This window comes from Haemaphysalis longicornis, unplaced genomic scaffold (genome assembly GCF_048455015.1).
Source record: "Haemaphysalis longicornis isolate Haplotype H1 unplaced genomic scaffold, Haemaphysalis longicornis Haplotype H1 scaffold_2, whole genome shotgun sequence".
In the NCBI taxonomy this organism is placed as follows: domain Eukaryota; kingdom Metazoa; phylum Arthropoda; class Arachnida; order Ixodida; family Ixodidae; genus Haemaphysalis; species Haemaphysalis longicornis.
The window spans coordinates 283,631,423-283,648,913 of NW_027526295.1; positions in this window are offsets into that span (position 1 = coordinate 283,631,423).

Below are 17,491 nucleotides of genomic sequence, written 5' to 3' on the forward strand. Positions count from 1 at the left end.
AGCGGCGGGTAATGGCAAGGAGCGGCGAAGCGCGATTGTCATACGCTTCTCGGCGAGGTTATGTTGATACGCTGTGTTGCATTCGATTCGTGCGAGATAATAACGGCCAATGAAAGCTTTCAAGCGCCTTAACAGTAACTCAAAAATTAGTGACAGTAGCAAAAGTGGATTGCTGAGCGTAATGAATATGTATATGTTTAACAGACTAGAAAAAACGCATATGCTGATGACAACTGCAAAACAAAAATGCTCGCTACAGGTAAGGGTCTCGAAGTTATCTTTTACACTCGGTACATAATTGCCTTGGGCACCAAAGCTATGACAATGCTGCAACTGCTGTAAAACCCGCTTGCATTTCGCAGTCGCAATCGTCTAGCGACGCGAATTTGAAGAATTCAGGCTAAGCAACACCGAATTCGCTTTCGCCGATGCAGGAAAATATGGCATGTTTCCTTATTCTGACACTCACACAGACGACACCTTTCATATACGCTACACAGAGCACTTAACATATGTATCGAACACTAAGAAAGCACTTAGCTTGCGCTAAGTTGTGCAGAAACAAATGAGTCGTCCGATCGCCCAGCTACCTATCTCAACTAGGCGACGACGATTTGATTGTTATTTACGAAAAAACTATGGTTGTGAGGCTCTACTTCGAATCGAACTGAGCAATAGTCCCTAAACCTAGCAAAGCGCTAAGCGCAAGGCGCAAAACAAGGTCACGTTCGCTTGCACAGATAGAAATTCGCGCACCAGTTGCAATGGATCTGTTGCGTTATGCACAGAACTACACGCTGTACACTTGAATATTATCTGCCGCAGGAACCATCCGGCGGCGTGGTCTAGCGGATAGCGCGTCGGGTTCCTCGTGGAAAATTCCGGGCGTCAGGGGTTCGATCCCTGCCGGTGCTGGCGTTTTTTTCTTTTTTCTGCACTCTACGCAGTTCGTCTTTGGGGAGTATCGGAACGGACCATCCGGGTGGGGGACTAACCGTTCGTCCCCTCGCAGTTAGTCCCCAAAGGGACTAATGATTGTGGCAGAGGCCGTTAGTCCCCGAAAGGACGAACTTTTAGTCCTTTTTGCCTAAGAGTGCAGCTTTTTGTCTGTCAACGTTGAGATCCCATTCACGCATTCGCTTTGCGCACTAGCTACAGAGTCCCTGGGCAGGTGCAGTACATCGCTTTCACCGCTGCCTCCGGCGCAGGAGGACGCATTATGCAGGAACCAGGCAAGGCCGTGTACGGCATCTCGCAGTCCGGCCGGCTGGTGCTGGTCATCGCGCTGCTCGCCTTCGTCGCCGGCGGCACCCTGTCGGTGGTGGGCGTCGCCTCGCAGAAAACCGTCCAGATCGCCGCGGGCGTGTGCATCATGACTGTGGGCGTAGGCACGTACACGATGGCCATCATGTTCACCAGCGTCACCGGGCCGCCCTCGGGCTTCGACCTGAAAGACTTTGAGACTGTCGAGAAGATCAAGCCGGCCTCCTTTTCGCCCAACAGACAGTCTAAGCTGGCGCTCACGTTCGCGTTTTTCCTCTTCCTCGGCGGCTGCGTGATGGTGGTTTTGGGCTTTAACTTCGACGTCGCGTACATGTGGATACCCGGCTACTCGATGGCCGTGATCGCCTTCATCGCCTACACGGCTGTCGTTCTGTACGGACCCATGACCATCTCGCCAGGTGCCATCATCGTCTCGTTTCCCGACGACGCCGTTCCCGCCCAGCCGCAGACCATTCTCACGGCGCAATACACGCGCAAGATGGCCTCTGAGGATCCTGCTTCGCGAACGCGAGGATACGCCAAGACCGTGGCCGATGCGTCCGAGTACGACACCGAAGCGCGCGGGTTTCAGGGATTCGAGAAGTACAAGCATTGTGCCAAGGGCTACACGCCTGCAGAGTACGATGGGTACTAAGCCCACCGTTTGGCGAGGCTGCCCGACCTGCTGATAGCAACACCATCCCTTCGTAGTGGTGCTGAACGAGTGACATCTGCAGTACTATACTGGTTGCCACGACAGCTCGCGTGCATGGCTACGGTATCTTAGTTTTCTTGGTCTGCCCTCAGTAAGAATGTGGGCAGTGTTTATTGTGTGAGGGTAGTCCGGCTGCAGATTTAGTCCGGATTAAGAAAAAAGAACAGGCCGCTAGTTGCGAAGCGATGGTTACCCGGAATGAGCAATCGTTCTCCAGAAAAGGAACGTTCACTTTTACTAGCCTGGCCTGTCTGTTTTCTATGAACTTGTAACTACCAGCTAGGACTCTTCGTCACTGCCAACGGAATTGGTGCCTTGAGGCATTAGGAAATTGCGTTGGAACGAATTAGGACACTTTGCAGTTTCCGAAACTTCGAGCACCTGCGGCTCTCAACGTATGCCTGGCGTCTCAAGATATTTGAAGTGCGAACGTTTTGTGTACATTTCCTGTGTGTTATTTCCTTTTTCTGTAAACAATGAATTCTGTAAATATGATGTCGCCTTATGGTGCATCAAGAAAAATAATTGAGTGATTGCTGTGGAAATATGGTTCTTTACTGCTATGGTTAATAATGGCTGTCGAAACAGAAAGTTAGCGCGTCATCGTTAATTTACAGTCTTCGTGGTGAATTCGTCCTGGTATATGCGTCTTTAGTTGGTTTGCGCTAAACGTGGCACAGAAATGATGTGTTGTTCGCTAGTATAAAAGACAATAATTTCGCATCTTGCCTTTCTGAATGCGGCGACGCTTTCTTTCTCACGGAGAGCTGCACGGACAAGCAGAACTACAAGAGTCATTATCCACGACGGCTGCCCAATTACAGTGTTGTACCACCAAAAATTGTGGAAAACAAGCAGCTCTGTCACTAGAAACGTTACGCAGCCAGTAGTAACACTATTGGAAACGGGGCGGGGGGGGGGGGGGTGCAGAGGCATTCCAAGAGGCTGGGCTTTAATCCGCGCAATATTGGGCCAGTCCACCAAGAAAGAGGAACACAGCTAGCCCTTTGCTAAAACGAAGTTGCGACATATTTCATTACCATCTAACGCATCTGTGATGTAATGTTCAGTGAAGCCCCTACCCGGCTGATCACTTCCGTTCTGCACGCAAACAGAAATTATATCAACCCGCTGGGACAGATGCCGCACATCGGGCGACATTCCATGGCCGGTTCGACAACAGCTCTAATTCCTGCGCAATTACGAGTGAGCGAGAACACCGCCCCTGGCCGGAGGCGTCGCGAGGGCGAAAGGCGCACGTCTTGGCCGCTTTCATTCAAAGGCCGGCCTCCATCGTGCCTGGATACCGGTACACCGCGGAACACGGTGTCCACGCGATAAGGACGTAATGGCCGTGGACGCGGGGGCGGCGGAAGCGAGCTGGGCGTCTTTCCTTTTGCTGCGCCATTGTTCAACCGGACCAAAGACCGAGCTCCACAAAGGCGACGCTGCCATTGTTGCACTGCCGACAATGGCTACCGGGGCTGTGGAACTTCCGTGGCCCAGCGCGCACTCTCGCTCCGCGCGTCGGTGCACGTCGCGTGGCAGTTGTTTATTCGCACACGCACTTATTGTAACGATTGTCCAGCCACCCAAGCCGTCTCGTTCAGAACGGATGCCGCCTCAGGCTGTCTTCCCTTGCGAGGCTCTTTGGCGCAACTTAGGGTCGGTCAAAACAAACGGTAGGAATTAAGGCAAAAGAGAGTAAAGGAAAGACAGAAAAATTGTAGATAATGATTTTTCGTTCAATCTTTATCGACAGCTTTATCCCTATTGGCATTTTTTACAATTATAAGCTTTGTTCTTCTTTTCAGGTTTGTTATATTTTGTTATATCCAAGTTGTAGAAGATTACACATGAGCACAATTATGCCAGTATTTCATGCAAATAGTGACCGGTCAAGAAAAACATGTTGCCGAATACCAATCATGGTCTTATACATGCCCACTGAGCAGCAGTTTCTAATCCTGAGTCAAGACGAGCGGAATATCTCCACAAAGAGGAACAAAGAAAGCGCGCGAGAGGGGCAGGAAGCGAGAGGAAGAGGGACGAAAGGAAGGAGGAAGGCAGTGTTTAAAGAGTTCGGATCGTAAGCTGGTAAGGTTAAAGCAGGGACGACCGCAACCGATTGCTGTAGCTGTGCGTTGTATCACACAATAAGAGATGAAATTTCGCACAATATAAGCATATTAAAGGTGCTAGCACTTAATTTGAACCACGACCGTCCTTTTCAGTCGCCGGATGGGAATTCGAAATAGCCGGTCCGATAATGTTACACGGAAAATGACAGGCACACAAACATACAATAAAGTTTATGTGCGTGCGCCTTATTCCCCACACGTTATATATAAGGAATTGCTCCAGCAAGGAGTCAGAGACAGTTTATTGAACGTCTCGCAGTGGGTGGGAGCGCCAACAAAAAGCCTTGGGGAAACACTTGACTTGGGGTGGCGTTTTATACAGACTCTATGGCGTGCAATATGAATGGTGATAGCAGTAGGAATGGAAACGCTACAAAAAACCGAGACACAAATTTTTTTAGGGCACTTAAAAGGGCTGTGAAGACAAAATACCAGTCTGGTTAATTAAAAAGACTCCTTTTTCTTGGTAACAGTGATACCAATTAAGTGGCTAACTTCAAAGAAATAGAGATGTCAGGAAAACAGAAGCAGCAGTGGCGAATCCGCAGCCACTTTCCGGCAATTTCTTTATGACGTCACAGAATCTTATCTGTGTGATTGGCGGCCTCCGACCTGATCCACTGCTGGAAAACATCACTGGGCGACTGTCGTGGGGAGGAGTCTAGTTTTGTTTGATAGCATTAGTAAAATGCTAACTTGAGGTTGACACGAGATAACTATGTTTTACTGCTGGGCAAAATAACGTCACTCCTGCTCAAACGCGCCATTAGAGCGCGGAATTTGGAAGCTTTTCACTATTTATTTCGTTTTCTCAGCTTAAAAACACCGCTCGTGGCTGCGATTGGAGCAGCGTGGCTTACCAGAAGCAACTTCTTTCAAATTGAACAGGGTTGAGTTTTGTCTTCATGGCTCGTTCAAAGGGGTCATAGAGATAAAACACAAGTTTGGTTCATTCGAGAGATTTCCTGTCTATAATTATACTGGAGCTCTTTGATTTTGTCCAGGACTCACCGCGGATAGTCCACGGGCGGTCCGAGGATTCCCCGAAGCCATTGGGATACATGGGAAAGTCGAAAGCCGTACTGCGTCTCGGGGAGTCCGCACTGAGTTCGAGACTGCAAATCTAAGAGCCCAGTGAAATCACTTTTAAGGTAAACTTCGCTCAGATAAGCTATATAATAAGGAAAAAAGCGCATGGCCATGCGACTCACTAGCTCATTTTCCGCACTAGAAACTCTGACGCAATATGCACAGCTGGGCAATCGGCTGTGGCCGGCAAACGCAAATGCAAGTTAGGCAGGGCTTATGAGCTTGCAGAAGGAGTTGATTTCGCTTAAATGTAATGCATAGTATTTTTGTAGAACTAAGAATGGTGGGGTGAACAATAAACGTTACGATAGTACACATAAACACAGAAGTACCAGTGCATACTGCTGTTGGTACTGCGCGCACTATGCTTGTTGGAGCTGCGCAGCAGTCCGGCGCTTTTGGGTTGTCCCACACGACAGCGACCGATTGGCGTAAGCGACATTGTCTCACGTTACCCTGTCTGTCGAGCATACCACATGATTCACAAACCGATTACTGCCTACCGTAGTAAAAACAAGCCATGTGAAAATACCATCAGAAAAGGCGTGTAGTATGGTGAGGCCGTCTAGGAAGACTGACAATAAACAAGCCGTTCCGCAGTCCGCTGCAAACTAAACAGCGCACTACCGTTCGCTTGAAGACCTCTCCTGGTTGCGTGATCGCAGACGTCACGAAGCACATGATTTGGTGGGAGAACCAAAATTTTAACTTGATTAATTTCTCAGCATATAAAGCATCTCTTGCTGCCGGACAAGCGCTCGGGGCATTACAAAACACCCAACATTTCGAATAAAACAAACGTATTTTGTCTGCATGGCCCCTTTAAGTCTGCTTGCGTGCATTGAAGGCGAAAGCCTTGCGGTACTTATTAATGACTTCTTTACGGCTACACCGCCTGTGCTTCTGTTTTTTTTTTTTTTGCTTTCGTTTCTTTGTTGGTGCGAAGTACTTCGACCGGCTTTTTTTCTGCAACACCGTGTTTAAGTTCAAGCAGAGTTTGGTTCTAGGGACGCAGCCCCTACGTGCGCCAGCTTATGGTGATCACATTGGAGTGAGCGCGCGTCGAACACCGATAGGGACGTCAGCCCTTACACGCCATGTGCCCGTGCGTGCGTGTGCGGTGAACAGTGAGCCGCAACAGACACGTGTAGTGCGCATAAAACCCGGAACATGCGCAACCCACCAACCAAGTGGCTTAAAAGCGGTGCTCACACGGGCAGCGTGGGAGTTCGACGACACAGCACGGCCGCAGCGGATCGCCGGGATGGGAGCGGAGTGAGGCCGCGAACAGCAACCACGACCCGGTGTTGTACACGTTCCTCTAAAACAGGAACGAAAGCTCGTTCCTCGTTCCTTTCCAATTTTGAAACGAGTTCCCGTTACAAGTTCGTTTATTGCGAAAGGAACGCGTTCCAGTTACACTTTGAATACTGGAATGTGTCGTTACATTAACGTTACATTTCATTTTTTGAATCAAAATATGGTGTGTCATTCCTGAGGCGCTATAAAGTGAGAAATTTAAAACTTGCATCGAACTGCGTGTTTTATAGGAATATGAACACCGCCGGAAGCAGTTTATCTGGAGATAAAAAGGATCCCAAGAAACGCTCCTAGACGATTTTTTTTCAGGGAGCACCGGACAAACTCTGGGCATGTCTAACAGATTTTGGTGTTCGTCTATTATAGGTGCAACACATATGACACTTCCTACTTCGGTCTTACAAATGCGCAGTAAGGTTACGGTTCTTCAGATATGCGAATAGACAGTTACATGCAGGAACGTAATTAAATGGCTTACATTAGAAACCGCGTCGAAAGGAACAACACATAGGTCTTTAATAAATTCTGATTTATTATTACCTTATTTGAAATAACTTACAGGCCCCTTGGCAGGAAGTTTAGTATGGGGGTTAGAAAAGTGAAGTTTTGGGGATCATACAGCACAAATTTGTGTGTAACAAAACACAGCAGAACAAGTAATGACTACGAGGTTCGCAATCCAAGTTTAGGTCGGAAGACGATAACAAGAAAAAAAAAAAAACGCCAACAGCGTAGTCCCACACTAAATCTACGCACAAGAATTACTAAGTATGAGGAACACAACCAGGGTAGTAGATAAAGGAAACAACCAAAGATAGCCAAGTATGCGGGCGCAAAGCACGAATCCGTTGCGGTGGTTAGAAATGCGCATAAGGGAAAAGCACAGGAAATAAGAGGGAGTCTAATCACGTGCGTAAAAAAGACTATAAAAATAGAGTCGGACACAAATTGTGACACTATAAAGGGAAAGAAACAGCTACAAATAAACAAAAAGTAAACAGAAAACAAGAAAACACTTGCCGTGGTACAGAAACGACAGATTCTTTGATTTTTCGAGCAGAAAAAAGTTTAGTGCATAAATAAGTTACAGGATATGGCCAAAGAAACAATGTAGAATGTATGAAAACATGTGAAAACACTTGTCGGAAAAAAAAATGCCCGAATGCATGGTCGCATCTAAGTAGAGTCCCTTGTTTGAACGCAGCAATAGTTGCATCTCGATGTTGGAGTCAGACAGACGAACCAGTTTTAAATGCGGAGCATTTCTTAGGCTCGCCTGGTCCTCCGTCGTTGATGGCGGCGCCGTCCACACTCACACTGCGCATGCACAACTCTCCTCCTTACACCCACAGCTCCGCGATACTACACTATAAAAAAAAGAAATAGCGGCGCCCGGTTTCGATCCCACTACTCTCTGGCCGCAACGGGAGGTACGCGGTGCTCTTCCCACTACGCTACAAATCCGGGACAGGAGCAAGTGCTACGAACGCGCCTTATGTCCTTGACTCATTCAAACTACGTCAAGAAGCTACTGATACAACGAAGGCACGCGAAGCTGAACGTCAACGGAAACGAACTGAAAACTTTAGAAGGGGATGCTGAATTTCCCGTGGGAAAGCTGTGGCGGGAAGCGCCACGCGCCTTGCAGCTCAACCAGCTCCGTCCGCAGCGCCTCTGATGCTGATTGTGGCAGGGTGCCCCTAGTGATTGGCCAACCAAAGAATCCATCACGAGATAGGTTCGCGTTCAACCACCGTCGTCATCTTCCCGTAGGGGAACCGCCGAAGAAGAAGAAGAATGAGAAGACAAATTAAGCTGCGAAGAGGAGGGCGTGTACATTGCTCTCAGCCGGTGCACCAATCTCAACAACCTTTACCTTACCAAAGCTGACGGAGACTACCTATTCTACCACAGAGACAACATCGACAAGAACATGATGGACGAGTTTCGGCGCCTCGAGAACCGCCGCCTACTCATCGTAACACAACAGCACTTGCGTGCCTTTGCCACCGGTATGGATCCGGACGCGGAATTCCCTCTGGCGCTAGTAAAAACCAGATCACTCAACATAACGGCAACACAATGGAACCACACAGAACCGCCACGATGCTTCGCATCCTCATCAGGGTTCCCCATGGGAAGATGGTGTAACTTTTTTTCGTCCAAACTTCCTTGGCAGTGTTGAAGAGCCATTCCACGGAAGCGCTTAAGGGTACTGACGTGTTGTACTTGAAGAAAAGTTGGTTCAGTCCATCGAAGTTCTTCATCTGCGACAGCGGCTAGTCAACTGGTATTAGCAGGTACCACGACAGCTCATCCTGTACCTCGGCTGGAAGGGTTTGCTCCCCAAAGGAAAACAAATCCTCGGGCGCGGACGAGGTTGCGAAATCTGCGCTGGGTGGGTCGGTCACCGCATCCAGCTCTGACCTTATGTTATTGGTTGCCTTGTCTCGCATAGAAGTGTCTAGGATCCATGATAGCTTAAACCTTGGAATTAAGCACCAGCGACAACGAGCTCGCGCTTCCCTTTTAGGGGTCTAAACCTGCAATCACGAACAATTTCCGGTGACGCGGTGACGCTGCAATCCCAGTGACCCTTCGAATGACCTCACAGCGAGAGCAGCTCCCTCGACAACAACGCACCCGCGACTCATGCGCACTAATTCGGTAATTATTCCTGACAATATACCGTAGTTTATGAAGGTACCTGCACCGGCGCTTCGGACTTGGAGACCTTTCGTCGGCAGGGAACAATTCTATCGGCCAGACGCGCATCCTGGCCTCCCCAGACAAACGATGAAAGGTGGAAAGAATTCTCGCGGCTGCGCTATTCACCCGTCGAGCGCCGCGTAAGCCCAACCGGCATAAAAGGAAGCACGAGCTGCGGCCCGCTGCGTGGTTATTCGATGCGAAGCATCTCATGCTCGGGGCTGTGTCCCTCTCTCCCTTGTTGTTGTCCGCCGCCCGCACTCTACTGCGCATGCGCGTCTCTTCAGCCCCGTCAGCGTTTGGGCTGACGTCAGCGCAGTCCACTTTTAAAAGAAATAGTTAGGTTTCGATCCCACGACTCTCAGGCCGCAACGGGAGGTACGAGGCGCTCTTGCCACTGCGCTACAAACCGAGACGGGAGCATGTGCTAGGAACGCGCCTTATGTCCTCCACTCATTCAAACGACGTCAAGAAGCTGCTGATACAACGAAGGCAGGTGAAGCTGAACGTCAACGGAAACAACGAACTGAAAACTTTAGAGGAGGATGTGGAATTTCCCGCGGGAAAGCTGTGGCGGGAAGCGCCACGTGCTTTGCAGCTCAACCATAGAAGAGGACGAAGAGGGCGGTCAGCGGGGTAGGAGCGTGTGCATGCAATAATAAAAGGCGAGAACCAGGAGGTGTTCGATCAGTTAACGCGGGTGTCGGTCTCTTCGCTGTCTCTACACTTCTCTACATTTCTCTGTCTCTACATGGGGGTTCACACTACGTTCCCTTTCGTGTCCAATAAATGAAACAACATAACGGCAACACATTGGAACCTAGACGGAACCCACATGATGCTTCGCATCCTCCTCATGGTTCCCCACGGGAACATGGTGTAATTTTTTTATTTATCCATCAGAAGCTGATGTGTGGGCCTCGCCCCGTGGAAGGCGTCCATAGTCCGGGATGGCCTGACTTCGGCTGGCCGTGCGTGCTCGGGTCACCAGCTAAAGCTGGATATCCGGGTCCGGGATGGCCGGGGAAGCCCTCCATTGCTCGAAGGTGGGGTTGGGAAGTGGGGGCAAGTCTGGAGTTCGTTGGCACTCCCATACGATGTGGTAGAGGGTGCCAGGCTGGGGACGGTAAGCGCAGAGGGAAGGTTGTTGGGTGGGGAAGATGAGGTGGAGGCGGGTGGGATGTGAGTAGGTATTTGTCTGGAGACGCCGCCAAGTTGTAGCTTCCTCTCTGGAGAGGCGCCAGTGTGGTGGTGGGAGGCTGAGGCGAGTTTGCTTGTAATGGGAGAGAATCTCTGTGTAGCCGCTCAGTGGGTGGGGTTTATCTTGAGGGGGTAGACATTGGCCACCGTCGGCAATCGCTCGGCGTATCAAATTGCGAGCCGTGGCATGAGCCGCTTCATTGCCGAGGATGGCGGCGTGTCTAGGAGCCCAGACGATGCAGATATCAGGGGTTGTCGAGCGGTTTATTTATTTACAAATACTGCTGTCTCAACAAGAGACATAGCAGGAGTGGAAAAGTTACATGAAATATATATACACGACATATACAAATAATATAGACTGTAAAATATAAACGTCTAACAAAAATGTTACATCACACATATACACATGAAAAACCACCTAAAATTCATAGTATCATGGAACATGTTCAGACAAGTCTTTCAGGAACAGTTGAGCCGGCAAACGTCGGAGGGATGGCTCTAGATTGTTCCATCGTTCAATTGTTGGCGGAAAAAAAGAACAGTTAAGAGGATCCAAGTGCGCTCTAAAGGGGACAATATTCAAAGGATCAGTGCGTCTTGTTGCGCGCCGCGAGCAATCTACGAAGGAAATTGGTGCCGCTAAACAAGTGGAACCTACTACAATCTTGTGCATCAAAGCAATCCTGTCACACTCACGCCGGTAAGATAAGGGCCGAAGTGACAGTTGCTCAGCGTGAAATGTAGGGGAAAAGTTGCGATCGTAGCGACGGAATATAAACCTAATTGCCTTCTTTTGAACAGATTTAATCTTAGCAATATCACATTTTAAGTAGGGCGACCATACAACTGAAGCGTACTCAAGTACAGGACGGATAAGGAGTAAGCAGTTATTTTACAAGGTGGAGTAGAATTTGAGAGTGCGTTTTAAGTAGGAAAGCTTCCGGAGCGCCTTCACACAGATAAGGTCGATGTGTTTGCTCCATTTCAGGGTTGGTGTAAAAGTGACACCGAGGTATTTAAACTCATCGACATTAGTTATTTGTTGTCCTGCGTAACCGTAAGTGAAATGACAAGGCTGTTTTTTGTTAGTGAAAGTCATCGCAACTGTTTTGTTAAAATTAATCTCCATTTGCCAGTTTCGGCTCCATGCGGAAAACTTGGAAAACACATCATTCAGACACCCGCTGATCTTCAACGTTTCTAACATTGCAATACAAAGCACAGTCATCGGCATACAACCTCAATTGAACAGGCGTCCCTCAAGTAATTTCAACGACGTCATTAATGTAAATAATAACTAATAACGGCCCAAGAACCGAGCCTTGTGGCACGCCTGATGAAACTTGCACTCGTGATGACCGCCTGCTGTTAAATGTGACGAACTGTGATCTTGAGGGCAAATAATCTTCTAACCAAGAGAGCAATGGGCTGTTTCCAAGAAGTGCTCGTAATTTGTGCAGAAGGTTTCGGTGACAGACCTTATCGAACGCTTTAGAGTAGTCAATGAATATCGCATCGATTTGAGCCCTGTTGTTAAGTTTTGAAGCAATGTCGTGTGTGAACTCTAGTAGCTGCGTGACGGTAGAGTGTCCTGCGCGGAACCCGTGCTGATGCTGTGTTAGCACACCGTTTTCACTGAGGTACTGGACAATGTGCTTGTGGATAATATGCTCGTGGATAATATGGATCGTGCTTGTGGATAATATGGATAATAGCTTACAGCATGTAGATATTAATGAAATTGGCCTGTAATTTGTAATTAATTGCTTGTTGCCAGCTTTGAACACCGGTACCACATTTGCTGTTTTCCACACCCCAGGAACAGATGCTGACTCAAGCGATCTTCTGAAAATAACGGTTAAATAGTGGGAAAACCATTCAGAGTAGCTTTTCAAAAAAAGGTTGGGAATGCTGTCCGGGCCGGCACTCTTCGCTGTGTCTATGCTTAATAAGAGGTTATGAACTCCAGCGGAAGTAATCTCTAGCTGAGGAAACACCGTTAAATCGCTGGGAGCATGAAAATTAGGGATTACCCCATTTTCAGAGACAAACACGGATTTGAAAAAAAATTATTAAAGGCCTCGGAGATAACACTGGCATCAGAGCATGGTTGATCGTCGATGAAGAAAGACTGTGCATCGCTACGGATGGGGCAAATCCTCTTCCAAAACTTTGAAGGGTTATCTTTCATGAATGTCGATAGCGTGTGGTTGTAATAAAATTCTTTTGCCTCCTTCATCTTAGCCTTTAAGGAAGGTTTCATAGAAGATAACTGGCCATTTTGATTTCGATCGTCCGGTGGACAGCGCCTGCGTGACCGCTTGATACGACGTATAAGCTGTACGATTTCCCGGGTGTACCAGGGGTGTTTTGGGTGGCGTTTGACACATTTGTTTGGAACAAATTTCGTCATACATTCAGTTAAAATATTGCAAAATTGATTGTACAGAGCATCGACCGACAGACTCGAGCTATAAAATAAAAAGTTGTCAAAATAAGCAGCCAGAGTAGAAACAATTGAAGCATCGTCAGCGCGGCTGAAGTCGGCCGCAGTTCTGTAGGATGGCCTACTCTGCTCACACGTGACATTGAAGTCTACTAGGACAGCCCGGTGGTCTGACAAACCTTCAACTATTTGTTGTTTGACACCACCCTGCAGGAGGTTGTCACTGACGAAGACAAGATCTAAGAGGGAATTTTCTCGCGTTGGGGCCTCTATTACTTGGGTTAGGTCATAGGATACTGCTATGTTAATTAAAGAGTCACAGGTCAATTTTTCGCGGCCAGTTGCGGTAAGATTCTTCCAATCAATGCAGGGGGTATTGAAATCACCAGTGAGCACAAGCCTAGATTCGTAGAACCTGTGTTCTGCTACGTAATCAATAACAAGGCCGAATATATCACTGGAATTCGGAGTTCCTTCACGCACATGACTGAAGGGTGGTAACATTCTATGAGCCAGTGAACGTCAGTAATTTTAAAATTACTGGAGGATGAGTGGGGCTGATAATGAAATGGAGGATGAGTGGGCTGATAATGAAATGCGGCCAATCTGGTAGTTTCGGCAGGCTGTCTGTGAATCAGTGAGGATAATAACTGGTTCAGGGAGGAAAGTGGCGGCCAGGGCAATGGCTATTTCTTCAGTGACATCGATTGAGGTCGCGGTAGTAGTAGCGGCATTGATGCATTGGCCAGTACGTCAAACTACACAGGCTACGTGGCCGGCGCGCGCAGGATAGAATGTAGCATCGGGGTACACGGTGCTGGGGTCGTTCCCGTATCGCGCAGTAAGGGCTCGAGCCCGAGAAGCCCGGCGGCCAATGTGGTAGTTGGCGTGCATATTTCGATGGATTGGGGCCACACGGATGTAATCTCGCAGGGCTACAGGGATGCATTTTTGTTGCTCCCTCGGGGGTGTCGGGCGGTGTTTTAATACTTTCAGGACTTGTAGACTTGTGGGAGTCAAGTGCAGGCGCCGTAACTGAGCTGAATGATGGGTTTTTTGCAGCTCTTCCCACGTGTTGTGGACTCCCAAAGCAAGTAGTTTTTGGGTCGCAGTGGCAGTGCGGAGGCCATGCGTAGTTTTGTACGCTTGCCGAATCATGATGTTGAGTCGAGCCTTTTCTGTTGTTTGCAGAGCGAGGTATTGGGTTCCGTAGGTAATACGGCTAATAAGCAAAGCTTGCACTATCTCTAGGGTATCGGGCTCTTTAAGGCCTCGATGGCGGTGGGAGATGCGTTGCAGAAGGTGCATCAGTTGCGACAGGGTTTTATGTACAGGGGAAATTGTGTGCAGTCCAGAGCTGTTTTTGGGTGTTGTGAAACCCAACACCCGCAGTTGTGGGACGTTGGGGACTGGCGGCCCTGCAATGGCCAGATGAGGTTAAGGTATACCTCGAGCAGATTTGTGAGAAGGCTTGGAGTGGATCGCCAGCAAAGCCGATCTTACGGGTGCGCACTGGAGGCCTCGTGTCTGGAGATAGTGAAAGGTATACCCGGTTACAACTCAAGAACGGCACCACCTAATGTAGTGTATCACTCCGCCAAAGCGCCGGACCCGTGACGTCAGTGCGCGCGCGTTTTAAAAGGGGTTTGCTATGAATGCGTGATATCGTCTGCCTTGTCTCACGCAGTTTGTTTGTCGTCCCTGGAGTCGTTTATAAGTATATTAAGTCCAAAAAATTACGGGAACGGCTCACGCCATGCTCAAAATATTCCCAGTAACGCCCTACTTGCGCCGCGCGGAGAAACATCCGGCTACGGTGATAAGGCACAGCGGCAACTTCCGGTGCCGTTTTTAAGTTGTCACCGAGTATAGCAGTAATCGCTTGCTGCAAAGCGTCTTGCTGCTCTCCAATGGAGCCAGTAGGCGGCCAGACGGTAAGGTCATCCGCATACAGCGCGTGTTTAATGTGGGGAATTGACTGCAATTTTGGTGGGAGGTCCTTCATAGCGATGTTGAATAACAGTGGCGAGATGACCGAGCCTTGCGGAGTACCTTTCGCTTGAGTTGTGAAAGCGGATGATCGAAGATATCCAATACGAGTTGTCGCAGTACGGTCTGTTAAGAAGGCCCTCACGTAGTCATACATGCGCTGTCCACATCCGAGAGATGCGAGTCCTGCAAGTATTGCCGAGTGTGAAACGTTATCGAAAGCACCCTTGGTCCCTTGATGTCCAGAGTGAGTATGGAGCGCTTGCAACAAAGATGAATTAAAGGTCGTTGCTGCATCGAAGAACAAATCGGCGGCAGTCGTGGACTTAAACCGTCATGATGATCGTGAAGGGTGCGTACAGCTTTGCTACCTTCAAGTCTTACGCGTTGGTGTGAGCTTCCTTTATATTTTATAAATATAATAATGAAACTTCATTTCTGTTCTATCATCACGGATACGGATACATAAATATATTTACATATACACATTTACTCTTTACAGCGGAGGCCATTTTCTTGACCGAACAACAACAACATTAACAACGACGACAGCGATTTTTGGCAGGATAGGGCACTTAAATATTTCACCCTGAAACTACAAGAATGATTTCTCACAGAATTTGGCACTTAAGGGTTATCACTCAAAATGTTAGGACGGGAAAAATGAAATTGTTTGCTTGTTGCCATTGTTTTATCACTTAAGTGACACTTTTGTACGGGGTAGTGACCGGGATTAAAGGAATAGGTGGTGGTGGTAACACGCATTTATTTTATGTACAAGAAATACAAAGACGCCATGTTACGCTTTAGCGAATTTCAGTGTCTAGGGGAGAGGGATTCTGTAATGGCAGTTGGTGAAAAAGTATGATACATCCAATAATACATTCAATTGGGTGTGGAATTAAAAGAAATGGTGTAGCCCAGAGTTCTCGACGAAGTTTCGTAGAGCAGCGAGCAGGCGCCGTTCTACGGTCTGATTGGAACGGCAAGAAAGAGATTTGAATATGGGCTGAGTATAACTTTTTTTTACTGCTACATTGTATATACTTCTCTCTCTTCGTTTTCGTTTCTTTGTGTTTGGCGCGAAATATTTCGACCGGCTTATTTTCTGTCACCCAGTGCTTAAGTATTTTTGTTCGTTTTTGTTCCTCGCAGAATGGGGCACTTCAGGCTTTCGACTTAAAATGGTGAATCCCACAATATAACACAGAAGATAAAAGACAAATTATTTATCGATCAGCAAAGACAAGATGATATATAGTGATCATTCTACACATGGATAATTTACGATTCGGACAGGGTATAAGATAGGCTCTGACGGACATAATTTCTATGTGAATCGTCATCATCTAAGTTCCCCGCAGCACGAAGGCGTCTCCCTACGACGTCCAACCGCTCATGTCCTGCGCTGTACGAGTTCATTCGTTGGCTCTGAATTTCCCTATTTCGTCTCTTCGACGAGACCTTCCCCTTCTTCTAGACCCGTCGCTCGGTATCCGCTCTGTTACCCTGGTGGTCTACTGGTTGTCATTTCCTCTAACTACGTGGGCAGCCCAAGTCCATTTCTTTTTCTTTATTTGAACTATGATATATCCTTCGAGTTCGTTCACTGATACAGGATTCTCGCTTCCTCTTCCCTAACATATCCCCCATCCTTCTTCTTTCCATGGCCCGCTGAGCCGACCGAAGTGGGTTTTCAAGTTGTTTAGTAAGGCGCCAAGTCTCCACTCTATATGTCATCACTAGCAGGACGCACTGCTTGTTTATTCTTTTTTTTTGCAGTGATACAGTAGCTTACTTCTCATTATTTGGCAATATTTGCCAAGTGCATCCCAGCCCGTACCTATTCTGCACCGGATTTGTCTGTCGCGGTTGGGGTCAGCGCGGAAAACCCGACGAAGCTTGTTATATTCTTGTAGCTGATCTAGAGTTTCGTTACATATTCTAAAAAGGGCACTTTAGGAATGCTTATTCATCGTTACTTTAAATTTATCAAAATTAGTTTTTAGCACCAAGGCCCTGCTTTCTGGATTCAGTTACCCAAGAATTTTTGCAGGAGTTCTGCAGACTCGCTTAGCAAGACTTTTTAGTCTGCAACCTCAAATGGCTCACGTATTCTCCGTTTATCCGCAAATATGTGTTTCCCTAGTCAAGCCTCCTTTGTATCCCATCCAGACATACAGTGAATAGTTTTGGCGAGGAGGTGTTGTCCTGTCGTACGCCCTTCCGGATCGGGAATTTGTCGCTGGCTTGTAAAGAAGGGCTATCCTGCACGTACAGCCTCCCAAATGTTTAATAATATAGCGGGAGCGACGACCGATCGGCATGTCAGCGCCTTATCACGGTGTTAACCGGCGAAATAGGCGAGGTTACGCGCACGCGCATCGAACTATCTGCTGTGGTAGCGTCGTCTGCTCCGCTATTCTTCTCAGGGCAGCCCACCCCCTGCTTTTCTTACCAGGCAAGGCCGTTTCGCTACCGCCAAAGATATATCTAAGTAGCTTGGGGCACAAAGTTATTCAGATGCATTGGCAGGGGGTGTACCACTCTCAAGGTAACAGCGTAACAGACGACACCCATACAGCAGATAGCCTAATGCGCGTGCGCGTACTCTCG